This window comes from Aotus nancymaae, unplaced genomic scaffold (genome assembly GCF_030222135.1).
Source record: "Aotus nancymaae isolate 86718 unplaced genomic scaffold, 86718_ANA_hifiasm-v0.15.2.pri h1tg000041l, whole genome shotgun sequence".
In the NCBI taxonomy this organism is placed as follows: domain Eukaryota; kingdom Metazoa; phylum Chordata; class Mammalia; order Primates; family Aotidae; genus Aotus; species Aotus nancymaae.
Genome location: NW_026988455.1, coordinates 36,771,947 through 36,784,447, shown reverse-complemented (window position 1 = coordinate 36,784,447; position 12,501 = coordinate 36,771,947). Strand labels below are relative to the sequence as shown.

General features: G+C 42.3%; 1 protein-coding gene across 10 annotated transcripts in view; it reads left to right on the top strand.

The window, feature by feature from the left end:
* Positions 1-12,501, top strand: part of GCNT1 (glucosaminyl (N-acetyl) transferase 1) — a 198,186-nt gene that overhangs the window by 22,146 nt on the left and 163,539 nt on the right. The window lies entirely within an intron of this gene.

Sequence of the window (12,501 nt, the reverse complement as noted above, 5' to 3'; positions counted from 1 at the left end):
GTTTTGCCATGTTGACCTGGCTGGTCTCAAACTCCTGACCTCAGGTGATCCTCCCACCTCAGCCTCACAAAGTGCTGAGATTACAGACCTGAGCCACTGTGCCGGGCCTGGGTTTCTTTTTAGATACTCATTCTAGAGTATCTAAAATCATGTTAGACTCCCAGACAATAATTTAGAACCTGTAAGTACTGCACTTTGATTTCCTTCTCTGGAAAAGAGTAGGAGTTACAAGGCACACTTAACACAAAGCATCCAAGATGCTGCCCTACATTTTTTGGGAGAAAGGAAGTGGATTTTGTAGTATTTGGACATTTGTTGTTTTTTATTTTTATTTCTTTTTTGAGTTCATACTAATTGAATAGACCCAGGGAGTAGTGTGGATGAAGGGGTGGGAGACAAGCCTGAGACTCGACTGGAGCCACTAAGAGCTCACCAAAGCACCCACATGGATAGATTCACAGAGACAGAGCGACGTGGGATTCAGTGCTGAAGTGAGAGACCATGCTGATCATTCCTGTTTATTGAGCATCAACTGTGTGTACCAGTCACTGTGCTTGGTGCTTTACAGGTTACTTAATCATCACTGACCAAATGAGCTGGGTCATTACGGTATCTCCATTTTTCAGATGAGGAAACTAAGGCTCAGAGAGGTTAGCAACTTGCAGAAACCATGCATTTAGGAAGTAACAATAGGATATGTCTTCACTTCTGTTTGACTTCATACTTCTGTTTTGCTCTGTGGCATCCAACAGTGAATGATGTTGGATTTCAAATGGTTTGGGAAAGGACCACGTGGAAGGGGTTGGGCTGGATTTTGAACCTGTAGAGGAAACCAGGAAGAGAGTGGTTTTTATTTTTGCTAATGGTTAGCCTTGTATTTTGTTGTTTGGAATAAGAATACTTCTGACAGTCATATTTAGCAATCTGAAAATCCAGAATTTGAGGGCTACCTCTAAAAACAAGAGGTATTTGAGAATTAGCATTTCTGAGACCAAGGAACCATTTGGGAAGCTAAAGTACTTCAAACTGGGACTGTTCAGAAAACCCAAGACGTGTGTGTCCTGTGTGACACACAGAATGAGTGACCTCAGGGACAAAACCCAGGCCCGCCCCATCTTTAAGAGGAGACAAAATGAACTTCAATTTTCCATAAAACTGTGTTGTTCTATTTGGTGTTATAACTACCTAATTTTAGATTTGAAAAAGAAAAATCTGCATTAATCTTCAGTGTGGAATTTCAAAGTAGACAATGAGATCTTCTATTCTCATTTTTGGTCTGCAGTGATAATGAGGTTGAAGATTGCTAAAAAAAACAAAAACAAACAAAAAAACACCAGGGCCAGGTGCGGTGGCTCACATCTGTAATCCCAGCACTTTGGGAGGCTGAGGCGGGTGGATCACTTGGGGTCAGGAGTTCAAAATCAGTCCGGCCAACATGGTGAAACCCCATCTCTACTAAAAATACAAAAATTAGCTGGGCGTGGCGGCGCATGCCTGTAATTCAACTACTCGGGAGGCTGAGACAGGAGACTCACTTGAACCTGAGAGATGAATGTTGCAGTGAGCCGAGGTCACGCCACTGCACTCCAGCCTGGGCAACAGAAGAGATTCCGTCTCAAAAAAATCAAAGCAAAACAAAACAAAAAACCACTATTTGTTTTCAGTATGATATTTCTGCCTAAGCCCATCAAAGTCGGCCTTTGCAAATGAAGTCTCCTGCCTGAGAGGACAGGTTTTTTCCATGTAAAAGTTAGTTTCGCTATTACTTATACTTTAAGCAAATTGAGGTAACAGTAAAAATGCACAGGCCTTCAGAAACACACTGGCCTTTTGGAGGGAGTTGGGCAATCTTAATTCTTTTATCTCTAAACTTTCTTGACACTAAACTCAAAAAGGTTTTTTCTTTTCTTCAGACAACCTGAAGTCATACCTAATTATATTTTCTTAATATATTATTATTATTACTATTTTGAGACAGATTTTTGCTCTTGTTGCCCAGGCTGGAGTGCAATGGCGTGATCTTGGCTCACCGCAGCCTCTGCCTCCCAGGTTTAAGTGAGTCTCCTGCCTCAGCCTCCCGAGTAGCTAGGATTACAGGCGGGTGCCACCACACGTCTAACTTTGTATTTTTAGTAGAGACGGGATTTCTCCATGTTGGTCAGGCTGGTCTCGAACTCCTGACCTCAGGTGATCCTCCCACCTCAGACTCACGAACTGCTGAGATTACAAGCGTGAGCCACCACACCCTGCTAAATTATTAGACTTTTTTGAGACAAAGTCTCACTCAGTTACCAGGCTGGAGTGTAGTGGTGCAATCTTGACTCACTGCAACCTCTGCCTCCCAGGTTCAAGTGAGTCTCATGCCTCAGCATCCTGAGTAGCTGGGATTACAGGTGTGTACCACCATGCCTGGCTAATTTTTGTATTTTTAGTAGAGATGGGGTTTCACCATGTTGGCCAGGCTGGTCTCAAACTCCTGGCCTTATGTGATCTGCCTGCCTCGGCCTCCCAAAGTGCTGGGATTACAGGCATGAGCCACCACACCCAGCCTCTTAAATTAATTTTAAAAAGCCTCTTCCAAGTAACATTCTTCATCTCATTCATTTACCTGCTCTGAAGGTGCATCTAGTCACATAGTAACCCAGCTGCATCTTTTAAAATGAAAAGAGGTTAAAAACTCCCAAGGTTAAATCTGAGGAAATTCAGTGCATTAAGCATATTCACACTGTTGTGCAGGCATCTCACGCTGTCCATTCCCAGAACTTCTCATTATCCCAAACGGAAACTCTGTACTCGTGAAAACAGTAGCTCCCCATTCTTCCCTCCCCTGGCCCCTGGAAAGCACCATGCTACTTTCTGCCTCTGCGCATTTGACTAGGTACCTCCGTAAGTGGAACCATAGGGTATCTGTTCTGTTGTGTCTGGCTTATTTCAGTTAGCATAATGCCTCCAGGATTCATTCATGTTGTACCATAAGCCAGAATTTCATTCCTTTTTTAAGGCCAAATACTAATCTGTTGTATGGATATATACCACATGTTGCTTATCACTTGCTTTTTGTAACCATTAGTATAGTCTTCCTTAAGTTACAGTACAATCATGGACATTCCTTTGGCTTTCAAGGGAATGAATGAAATTTGTATGGGAAAAGCCATATAAATATTTCTAGCAATGCATTTCAAATTTGTAGTAATGCGTTTCAATATCCTTCAAGGATTTTGGTATTGAGAAAGCACTGCAACTGACAGTAGAGATACTAGTATGACTTTTGTTTTGTGTTGAAAACACAAATATTACCTCTTGAGACCACATGATTGTAGAATCCTTTTTGAATCCTTACATGTTCTCATGTTCATCTCGCTTTGATACTGATGCAGCCAGCATATGCAAGCCCTGCTGCTTTGCCATGGTCCCTGCTATGGTGGCCAAACATGATGGAGAAAAGAGGTGGGCCTGGGAAGGGGGAGCCCTCAACTGGTTCATTCTTGTGTATTGGATCTGCCCTGCTGGTGCCCTCATTTCATCCTTCCTCTCTCTCTCTCTTTTTTTTTTTTTTTGTTCCATTAATGTATTGTCTCCAGGTTCTTGGGGAAAGGAGTAGCCCAGGCCAGTTATTGGGTGTCCTTTCATCCTTTCAAGCTATCATTTTGTGTTTATTTTTATTTTTTTGAGACAGTATCTCGCTCTGTCACCCATCCTGGAGTGCAGTGGTGCCATCACAGCTCAGTGCAGCCCCAGCTTCCCAGGATCCGGAGATTCCTCTTACCTCAGCCTTCCAAGTAGCTGGGACCACCGGTGTGCGCCACACCTGGCTGATTTTTGTATTTTTTGTAGAGAAGGAGTTTCACCATGTTGCCCAGGCTGGTCTCAAACTCCTGAGCTGAAGTGATCTGCCCACCTTGGCTTCCCAAAATGCTAGGATTACAAGCACGAGCCATTGTGCCTGGTGCATTTTCTGTTTAGAGAGATCAGATGAGAGCAGCGTTGGCCTTTAGTCTCGTGTGTGTGTGTGTGTGTGTGTGTACTTATTGTTTACAAAAAAAGTTTCCAGAACAATGTCTTGGTTATTCCCCATTTCCTTCTTTTTGCAGGACAGCTTTAGCCTGTGCACAGTTACCAGGCAAACCTCATTATACACGTGAGGGATCATCCCAGGGGAGGGTAGAGCTGGCCCTGGAGCACCGCTGTGGCTGCTCCTTTGCAGAACTTTTCTGCATTCTGCTTCTCAGGTGGGCTCATTTCTGTGAGATCATTTTAATGATTCTGTGTGCGCGTATGAGTGAAAGTGACCCCGTTTATCATTACTCTTTTCATTTCTTTACTGAAACGTGCACTTGTTTGCACTGACATGCTTACCAGTTTACCCAAGTGGCAAAGAGCTGTTATCTCTTACCTTCCTCTTTTAAAAACTGCTTTTCAGTGCATATCACAGTCTCCTCTTCCTCTCAGGCTTCCTTTGCCTCAGGTTTCCCCTGTCTGAGCAAGCCAAAGAAGTCGGAAATGCATTTCTTTTCTATTTTCTAATATCTAAAACTTAACCATTTTCAAGATTCAGCTCAACTGTAATTGAGGAAGCCTTCTTGGATTCTTTCTTTTTCTCCTGACGAATGTACAGTTTTCCGCTTTGTGGCATAGACTGAGGTGTATTTCATCTTTCCTGCAGAGTCAACAGGCAGAAAGGGCAGCTGTCAATTCTTCCTCCAGGCTGTCAGCTGGTGTGTCCCTGGTTGTGCCTTTGGGAGAGACAGCATGGGGAAAGAGAGGATGCTTTTTCTTCTGCTAATGTGCTAATAAATACTGTTTCCATTAATGAATAAAATGGAAGGCTTATTTAAATGACATTTTGTCTCAAAGTAGTATAATGAATAAATGGAAAAAATCTATAGAACTTTTCATGTCATTAATTCAGGCATGGAGAACCTGTATTTTTTTCTTCTGTATGTAAACTACAGAGATGAAACCTAATTTTATTTCTTTTAATCTAACTTAAAATTAGAAAGAACGTATCAAATTTCATTATGTATTTTAAAATGTTTAATTATAAGATATGCTTTAATATAGGATTACTCAAAAAAAAAAAAAAGCTGGGCTTGGTGTCTCACGCCTGTAATCCCAGCACTTTGGGAGGCCAAGGTGGGAGGATTGCTTGAGGCCATGAGTTTGAGACCAGCCTGGCCAACATGGTGAAACCCTGTCTCTACTAAAAATACAAAAATTAGCCAGGTGTGGTGGCACATACCTGTAGTCCCAGCTACTTGGGAGGCTGAGGTTGTAGTAAGCTGAGATTGCGCCACTGCACTCCAGCCTGGGTGACAGAGCAAGACGTTGTCTCAAAAAAAAAAAAAAGTAAATATGTGTGTGTGTGTGTGTGTGTGTGTGTGTATGTATGTGTGTGTGTGTATATATATATATATATATATACACATATGGGATTAAACAGTGAATGGAATTTTAAAAAGAAAGTAGGAATGGAGAAAAGGAAATTCCTATGCCCATTCTGCTTATGAAGACTTTAGGACAAGCTTCTCCAGCCCACAGCTTTGAATTCTGCCCAACATAAATTTATAAACTTTCGTAAGACATTATGAGATTTTGTGTGTATGTGTTTTTTTTTTTTAAGCTCATCAGCTGTTGTTAGTGTTAGTGAATTTTATATGTGGCCCAAAAAATACATATATTTCTTCTTTTTCCAGGGAATGAGGCCCAGGGAATCAGAAAAATTAGACACCCCTGCTTTAGAATATTGATTTGTATCAGTTATATATAAAAACTGATTAGCCATCTTTATAGGTCTTAGTTTTATCACTACCCGTAAGGCTTTTTAAACATGTGTAGTTTTTATTTTAATCAGAGTTTAAAAAAACGTGTCGAGAACTATGAAGTGTTTGAGATTTTACCCTACTTGAAAGCCAACAAGCCTGTTAGACAATTTCATGGATCCTGACAAAAGACACAGACTTCTGGGCCAGAGATGAAGTGCCATTTATGACCTATATTAAGCAGTAGCAGAGGATCAGCATTTTTCCTATAGGTTGCTGGAGACTTAATTCCCACAGGGCAATGTGAAGAGGGCCAAGTGATAATGACAAACTGGGTTGCATTATGGAAAGAAACCCTGAGTTTAGAGAAGCCAAATCTTTTATAATGGGCAGTAAGCATGCTGTGCTTTGCCCCAGGTGACATTATTTTCATTATGTTGTCAGTAAGAAGATTTGCCCTTTGCTGGAGAGGGAAGCACCATCTCTGTCTTTCTAGGCTGTTTGCTATAAAAATAGCCTTGAAAAAAATTATCTGGAACAAAAGGACAGTTAGCGCCCACTTGCGGGATTTACCCATGGAGAATTGCCTCTCAACAAAGAGTTGTACTTACGAAAAACAGCATGCTTCTCCCAATGGCCCCAGAATTTCCTGCTCCCTGGAACTCTGTTGTCCAACAGAACTATAACGTGAGATATAAAATTTTCTAGTAGCGGCATAAAAAAAAGAAACAGGTAAAATTATTATTTTTTTTCCTTTTGAGACAGGATCTTACTCTGTTAGCCAGGATGGAGTGCCAGTGGTATGATCATAGCTCACTGCAGCCTCGATTTCCTGGGTTCAGGTGATCCTCCCACCTCAGCCTCCTGGGTAGCTGAGATTACAGGCATGTGCCACCACACAGGGCTAATTTTGTTTTTCTTGTGGAGAAGGGGGTCTCACTGTGTTGCCCAGGCTGGTCTTGAACTCCTAGACCCAAGTGATATTCCTGCCTCAGCTTCCCAAAGTGCTGGGATTACAGGTGTGAGCCATTGCACCTGGCCAAATTAACAATCGTATCTTTAGTATAGCAAAATTTTATAATTTTAATATATAAACAATATAAAAAGTTGTTAGTGAAATATTGAAATGATACATGTGTCTAATATTTCTATTACAATATAATAATAGTATCTTACATGATATCATTAAAGTGAAATATAGTCCTACCAAAACAGTAATGTGTTTAAGGGAAAGACATTTTATACTGCTTCAAGTTTTAAAATGTCATTTATTCCCAGCACTTTGGGAGGCTGAGGCGGGTGGATCATGAGGTCAAGAGATCGAGACCATCCTGGTCAACATGGTGAAACCCCGTCTCTACTAAAAATACAAAAAATCAGCTGGGCATGGTGGCGCGTGCCTGTAATCCCAGCTACTCAGGAGGCTGAGGCAGGAGAATTGCCTGAACCCAGAAGGCGAAGATTGCGATGAGCCGAGATTGCGCCATTGCACTCCAGCCTGGGTAACAAGAGCGAAACTCCGTCTCAAAAAAAAAAAAAAGTCATTAATTAAAATATAAAAAATGATTTGTTGAGACTAGCCGCATTTCAAGTGCTCAATAGTTACACGTGACGAGTAGCTAACATTCTCTACTGCATAGCCCTGAAGGGAACCATTTTCAACTTTTTACAGATTTCTTTGGGTGTGTATTTTCATATCTCTAAATAATAATGCTTATACTCTTTCTAAATTATTTAGCTTTAAGTTCTTTCTATTATAAAGGAGGGTTTTTGTTTTTTGTTTTAATAGAGACAGGGTCTTTCTCTGCCACTCAGTCTAGAGTCTAGTGGTGTAATCATAGCTCACTGCAGCCTCGAACTCCTGGGTTCAAGTGATCCTCCCACCTCAACTTCCTGAGTAGCTGGGTCTACAGGCAAGCACCACCACACCCAGCTAATTTTTAAATTCTTCTTATTTTTGTAGAGATGGGATCTCACCATTTTGCTTAGGCTGATCTCAAACTCTTGGGCTCAAGTGATCCCCCAACCCCAGCCTCCCAAAGTGCTGGGATAGCAGGCATGAGTCACCACACCTGACTAGTAAGGAGGATTTAATTCTCTTTTACTTACAACCTTCCACCACCCTTGCAATCATTTTCTGGCTGTCTCTCATCCCCCCAGTCAATGATTCTGAAAAACTTTTTGTTGTGTGTGTGTGTTTTTAAATATGAGATTGGGTCTGGCTATGTTGATTCAGGTTGTTCCAGGCAGATCTGGAACTCCTGGGCTCAAGTGATCCTCCCACTTTGACCTTCCAAGTAGCTGGGATCACAAGTATGTGCCACCATGCCTGGCCTGAAAACTTTTTCATTTCAGCATTCTTTGTACTCTAAAAAATCACTGAGGATCACAAAGAGCTTTTGTTTACGTGGGTTGTATCTATTGATATTTATCCTATTAGAAAGTAAAACTGAGACTGGACATGGTAGCTCACACCTATAATCCCAGGACTTTGGGAGGCCAAGGCGGGAGGATTGCCTGAGCACAGGAAGTCGAGACCAAGTTTGAGATCAGCCTGGGTATCATAGAGAGACCCCATCTCTACAAAAAAAAAATAGCCAGGTGCACCTGTGGTCTCAGCTACTTGAGAGGCTAAGGCGGAAGGATCACCTAAGCCCAGGAGTTTGAAGCTGCAGTTAGCCAAGATCATGCCATTGAACTACAGACAGAGTGAGACCCTGTCTTAACAAAAAAAATAAAAAAAAGAGAGAGAGAAAGAAATTAAAACAGAGAAAAACTTAAATAACAAGGATAAGCCCTTTCTTTTAACATAAGTAATTTCTTGCGAAAATCTTTTTAGAAAAATTAAAAGAGTAACATGTTTTTGTATTTGTGCAAATCTCTTTTACTGTTTGTCTTAATAGAAAATAATCTAAATTCTGATTCTTCTGCACTTATTCTGTGAGAGCAAACATATCATGTAGCCCCTGGAAAACTGCACTGTATATAACACAGCAGAGGGAGTGAAAGGGTGCATAATAGTCTAGTATTATTATGAAAATAGTTTGGAGACCCTCTGTATATTGTCATGTTTTTTGTTTGACCACAACTCAATGTTTATATTATTATAACCATGTAAAACTGAGCATAGCATACCATAATTTCTTTTTCTTTCTTTCTTTTTTTTTTTTTTTAGACTAAGTCTTGCTGTGTCACCCAGGCTGGAGTGCAGTGGCACTATCTCAGCTCACTGCAACCTCCGCCTCCCAGGTTCAAGCGATTCTCCTGCCTCAGCCTCCCAAGCACCTGGGCTTATAGGTGCGTGCCACCACACCTGGCTAATTTTTTGTATTTTTAGTAGAGTCAGGGTTTTGCCATGTTGGCCAGCCTGGTCTTGAGCTCCTGACCTCAAGTGATCAGCTTGCCTTGGCCTCTCAAAGTGCTGGGATTACAGGTGTGAGCCACTGCACCTGGCCTGCATTTTACTAATTTAATTCCGAATTCTATCTTAGTTATAAAAATATCTCTTCTAAATCTATTTATTTACAGCACGGGTTCTCTCTGTTTCATCTCAAATATTTTTTGGAGCTGTTCACTTGCTGTAATTAAGGACTGGTTTCTTCCTAGGACTCCCACACAACCATTATCTTGGGATCTCTCTTTGTAATCTTAGGATTTCTGTTGCCTCTCAGTATTGGGTCCCTTGATTACTGGATCCTGTCTCTTCCTTTTTTTTTTTTTCTTGAGACAGAATCTCACTCTGCTGTTACTCAGGCTGAAGTGAAGTGGCTCAATCTCACTTAGAGGGAGGGAAGGGTGCATAATGGCCTATTATTATTATGAAAACAGTTTTGAGACCCTCTGTATATTGTCATGTTTTTTGTTTGATCACAACTCAATGTTTATATTATTATGGCCATGTATAAACTGAGCATAACATAACATAATTTTTTTTCTTTAAGAAGGTGTCTCTGTCGCCCAGGCAGGAGTGCTGTGGTGCCATCTTGGCTCACTGAAACCTCCACCTCCCAGGTTCAAGCAATTCTCCTGCCTCAGCCTCCCAAGTAGCTGGGACTACAGGCGCCCGCCAGCACACCCAGCTAATTTTTGTATTTTTAGTAGAGACAGGGTTTTACCATGTTGGCCAGGCTGGTCTTGAACTCCTGACCTCATGATCCGCCCACCTCAGGCTCCCAAAGTTCTGAGATTACAGGCATGAGCCATCGCGCTCACTGCAACTTCCACCTCCCGAGTTCAAGCAATTCTCCTGCCTCAGCCTCCCAAGTAGTTGAGATTACAGGCACACGCCACCATGTCCGGTTAATTTTTGTATTTTCAGTAGAGATGAGGTTTCGCCATGTTGGCCAGGCTGGCCTGTAACTCGACCTCAAGTGATCTGCCTGCCTCAGCCTCCCAAAGTGCTGGGATTACAGGCATGAGCCACTGCGCCCGGCCGGATCCTATCTTTTTCTTGATAGGAAGTAGAGCACAAATTTCAGGGCCAGATTATGTGGGTTTGAAGCCTAGCTCTTCTGCTTACTAGCCACGTGACCTTGGAAGAGCTACTATGCCTCAGTTTCCTCATCTGGAAATTAATACTTCCTGTGTAGCATTCTCCTGAACATTTCTATGTGTTAATACAGGTAAGTCAATTAGAAGAGTTCCAGAGCATATTAAGTACTCCAGGATAGTGATGTTAATGCTCTTATGGTTGCTGGTGAATTTCATCTTTTAGTGGCATGCTTCTCACAGTAACCTGCTGTGAAAAGGTGCCTGTGACTTTGCTGGTATAAAAATGCCTTTCTGTTAACATCACATTTGACTAATAGCCTGGTTGGTTATTTAGAATTCCAAGTTGAAAAATTCCACAGAGAAGCTAGGCAGCTCACTGCAGTGAGTCATAGACAGCAGTCAGGTATCAGAGACTACATTCCAAGCAGGGAAAGAGTGTGCCTGGGGACAGAGACCAAGTGTCTTGCGATGAGATGAGGCTATGAAAGTGCACATAGCCAGAAAGAACTCCACCCTGAATGGCAAGGCCTTTGCCTCAGGATCTTATCTGCTTCCTGCTCCTTCCCTTGACCTGCCTTGGGTGGCATTTGGTCTCCCTCACTTGGGTCACAGTCCTCCGAGATACTGGCATGGCTTTGACATCAAACACTGTAGTTGGTATTTTGGTGCAGTCACAGCAACCTCTGGGACACAGAACAATAGTCCTTGGAGAGTCAGTGAAATTGAGAAGTATTCACAGGGACTAGAAGCCAACTGAACTTAGACCATGCTTCCTGCTCCGCCAAGAAGGGCAACAGGTTGGTGACCCAGGCTTATCCATCAGCGGTTTGTTTATACATAGATATGTGCATGTGCTTACACGCATATGTAGGCATGAGCCACCCACCTGGTCAGTTTTGTCTTCTTTTTTTTTTTTTAATAGAGACTGGATTTCACCATGTTGGCCAGGCTGGTCTCGAACTCCTGACCTCAGGTGATCCACCAGCCTTGGCCTCCCAAAGTGCTGGGATTACAAGCGTGAGCCACCGCGCCCAGCCAGTCTTCTTGAAGATGTTTCTCTCAGGGCCTTCCGACCGGCTCCAGTCTGCTGTAGTTGTCTCTTGGCTTGTTATGTGGCCTAGATGTTCTTTGACCTGGGGATTCCCTTTTCTTTCTTCTTCGGTTAGATCCCCTTTCTGATTTTACTTACGTCCTCCCCTATCTTAGGTAATAATACATATATATATATACATATTTGAGATAGGGTCTCATACCTGTTGCCCAGGCTGGAGTGAAGTGGCACGATCATGGCTTACTGCAGCCTTGACTTCCTGGGCTCAGGTGATCCTCCCACCTCGGCACCCTGCACCACCACACCCAGCTAATTTTTATATTTTTAGTAGAGACAGGGTTTCATTCACCATGTTGGCCAGGCTGGTCTTGAACTCCTGACCTCATGATCCACCCACCTCCAGCTCCCAAAGTGCTAGGATCAGAGGCATGAGCCATGGCACCTGGCTAATACTTATTGAATATAACTCATTCTCCAAAGCTTTCCGAGGAAAGGTGCATAAAAGTAAATATTTTGAGACCTTGCCTGTCTTAATACGTGTTTATTTACCCTTACTTTTTTTTTTTTTTTTTTTAAGATGGAGTTTCACTCTGTCCCTTAGGCTGGAGTGCAGTAGCACAATCTTGGCTCACTGCAACCTCTGCCTCCTGGGTTCAAGTGATTCTCTTGCCTCACCTTCCCAAGTATCTGGGATTACAGGTGTGTGCCACCACACCCGGCTAATTCTTTTTGTATTTTTAGTAGAGATGGGGTTTTACCATGTTGGCCAGGCTGGTCTCAAACTCCTGACCTTAAGTAAGCCACCTACCTTGGCCTCCCAAAATGCTGAGATTACAAGTGTGAGCCACTGCACCCAGCCTTATCCTCACTTTGATTAGTAGTTCCTCTGGTTATAAGAATTCTTAGCTGGGATTCAGTTTTCTTTAGCACTTTCAAGGCATTGCTCCATTGTCTCCTGGTGTCTGTGGTTGGTTTTTGTGAAGGGTGAAGACATTCTGCTTCTGAATCCATTTTACGTGGCTTAGTTTCCCCCGCCCCTGAAAGTATATGCAGTATTCTTTCTCCCATTGTTCTGCCATTTCATAATTAATGAATTCATCTTGGTGTGGGTCTTTTGTCATCCACTGTGCTGATACTCTAAGAGATTTTGCAATCTAGAAACCATTCTTTCATTTTGGGAAATAGTCTTGAATTATTTAG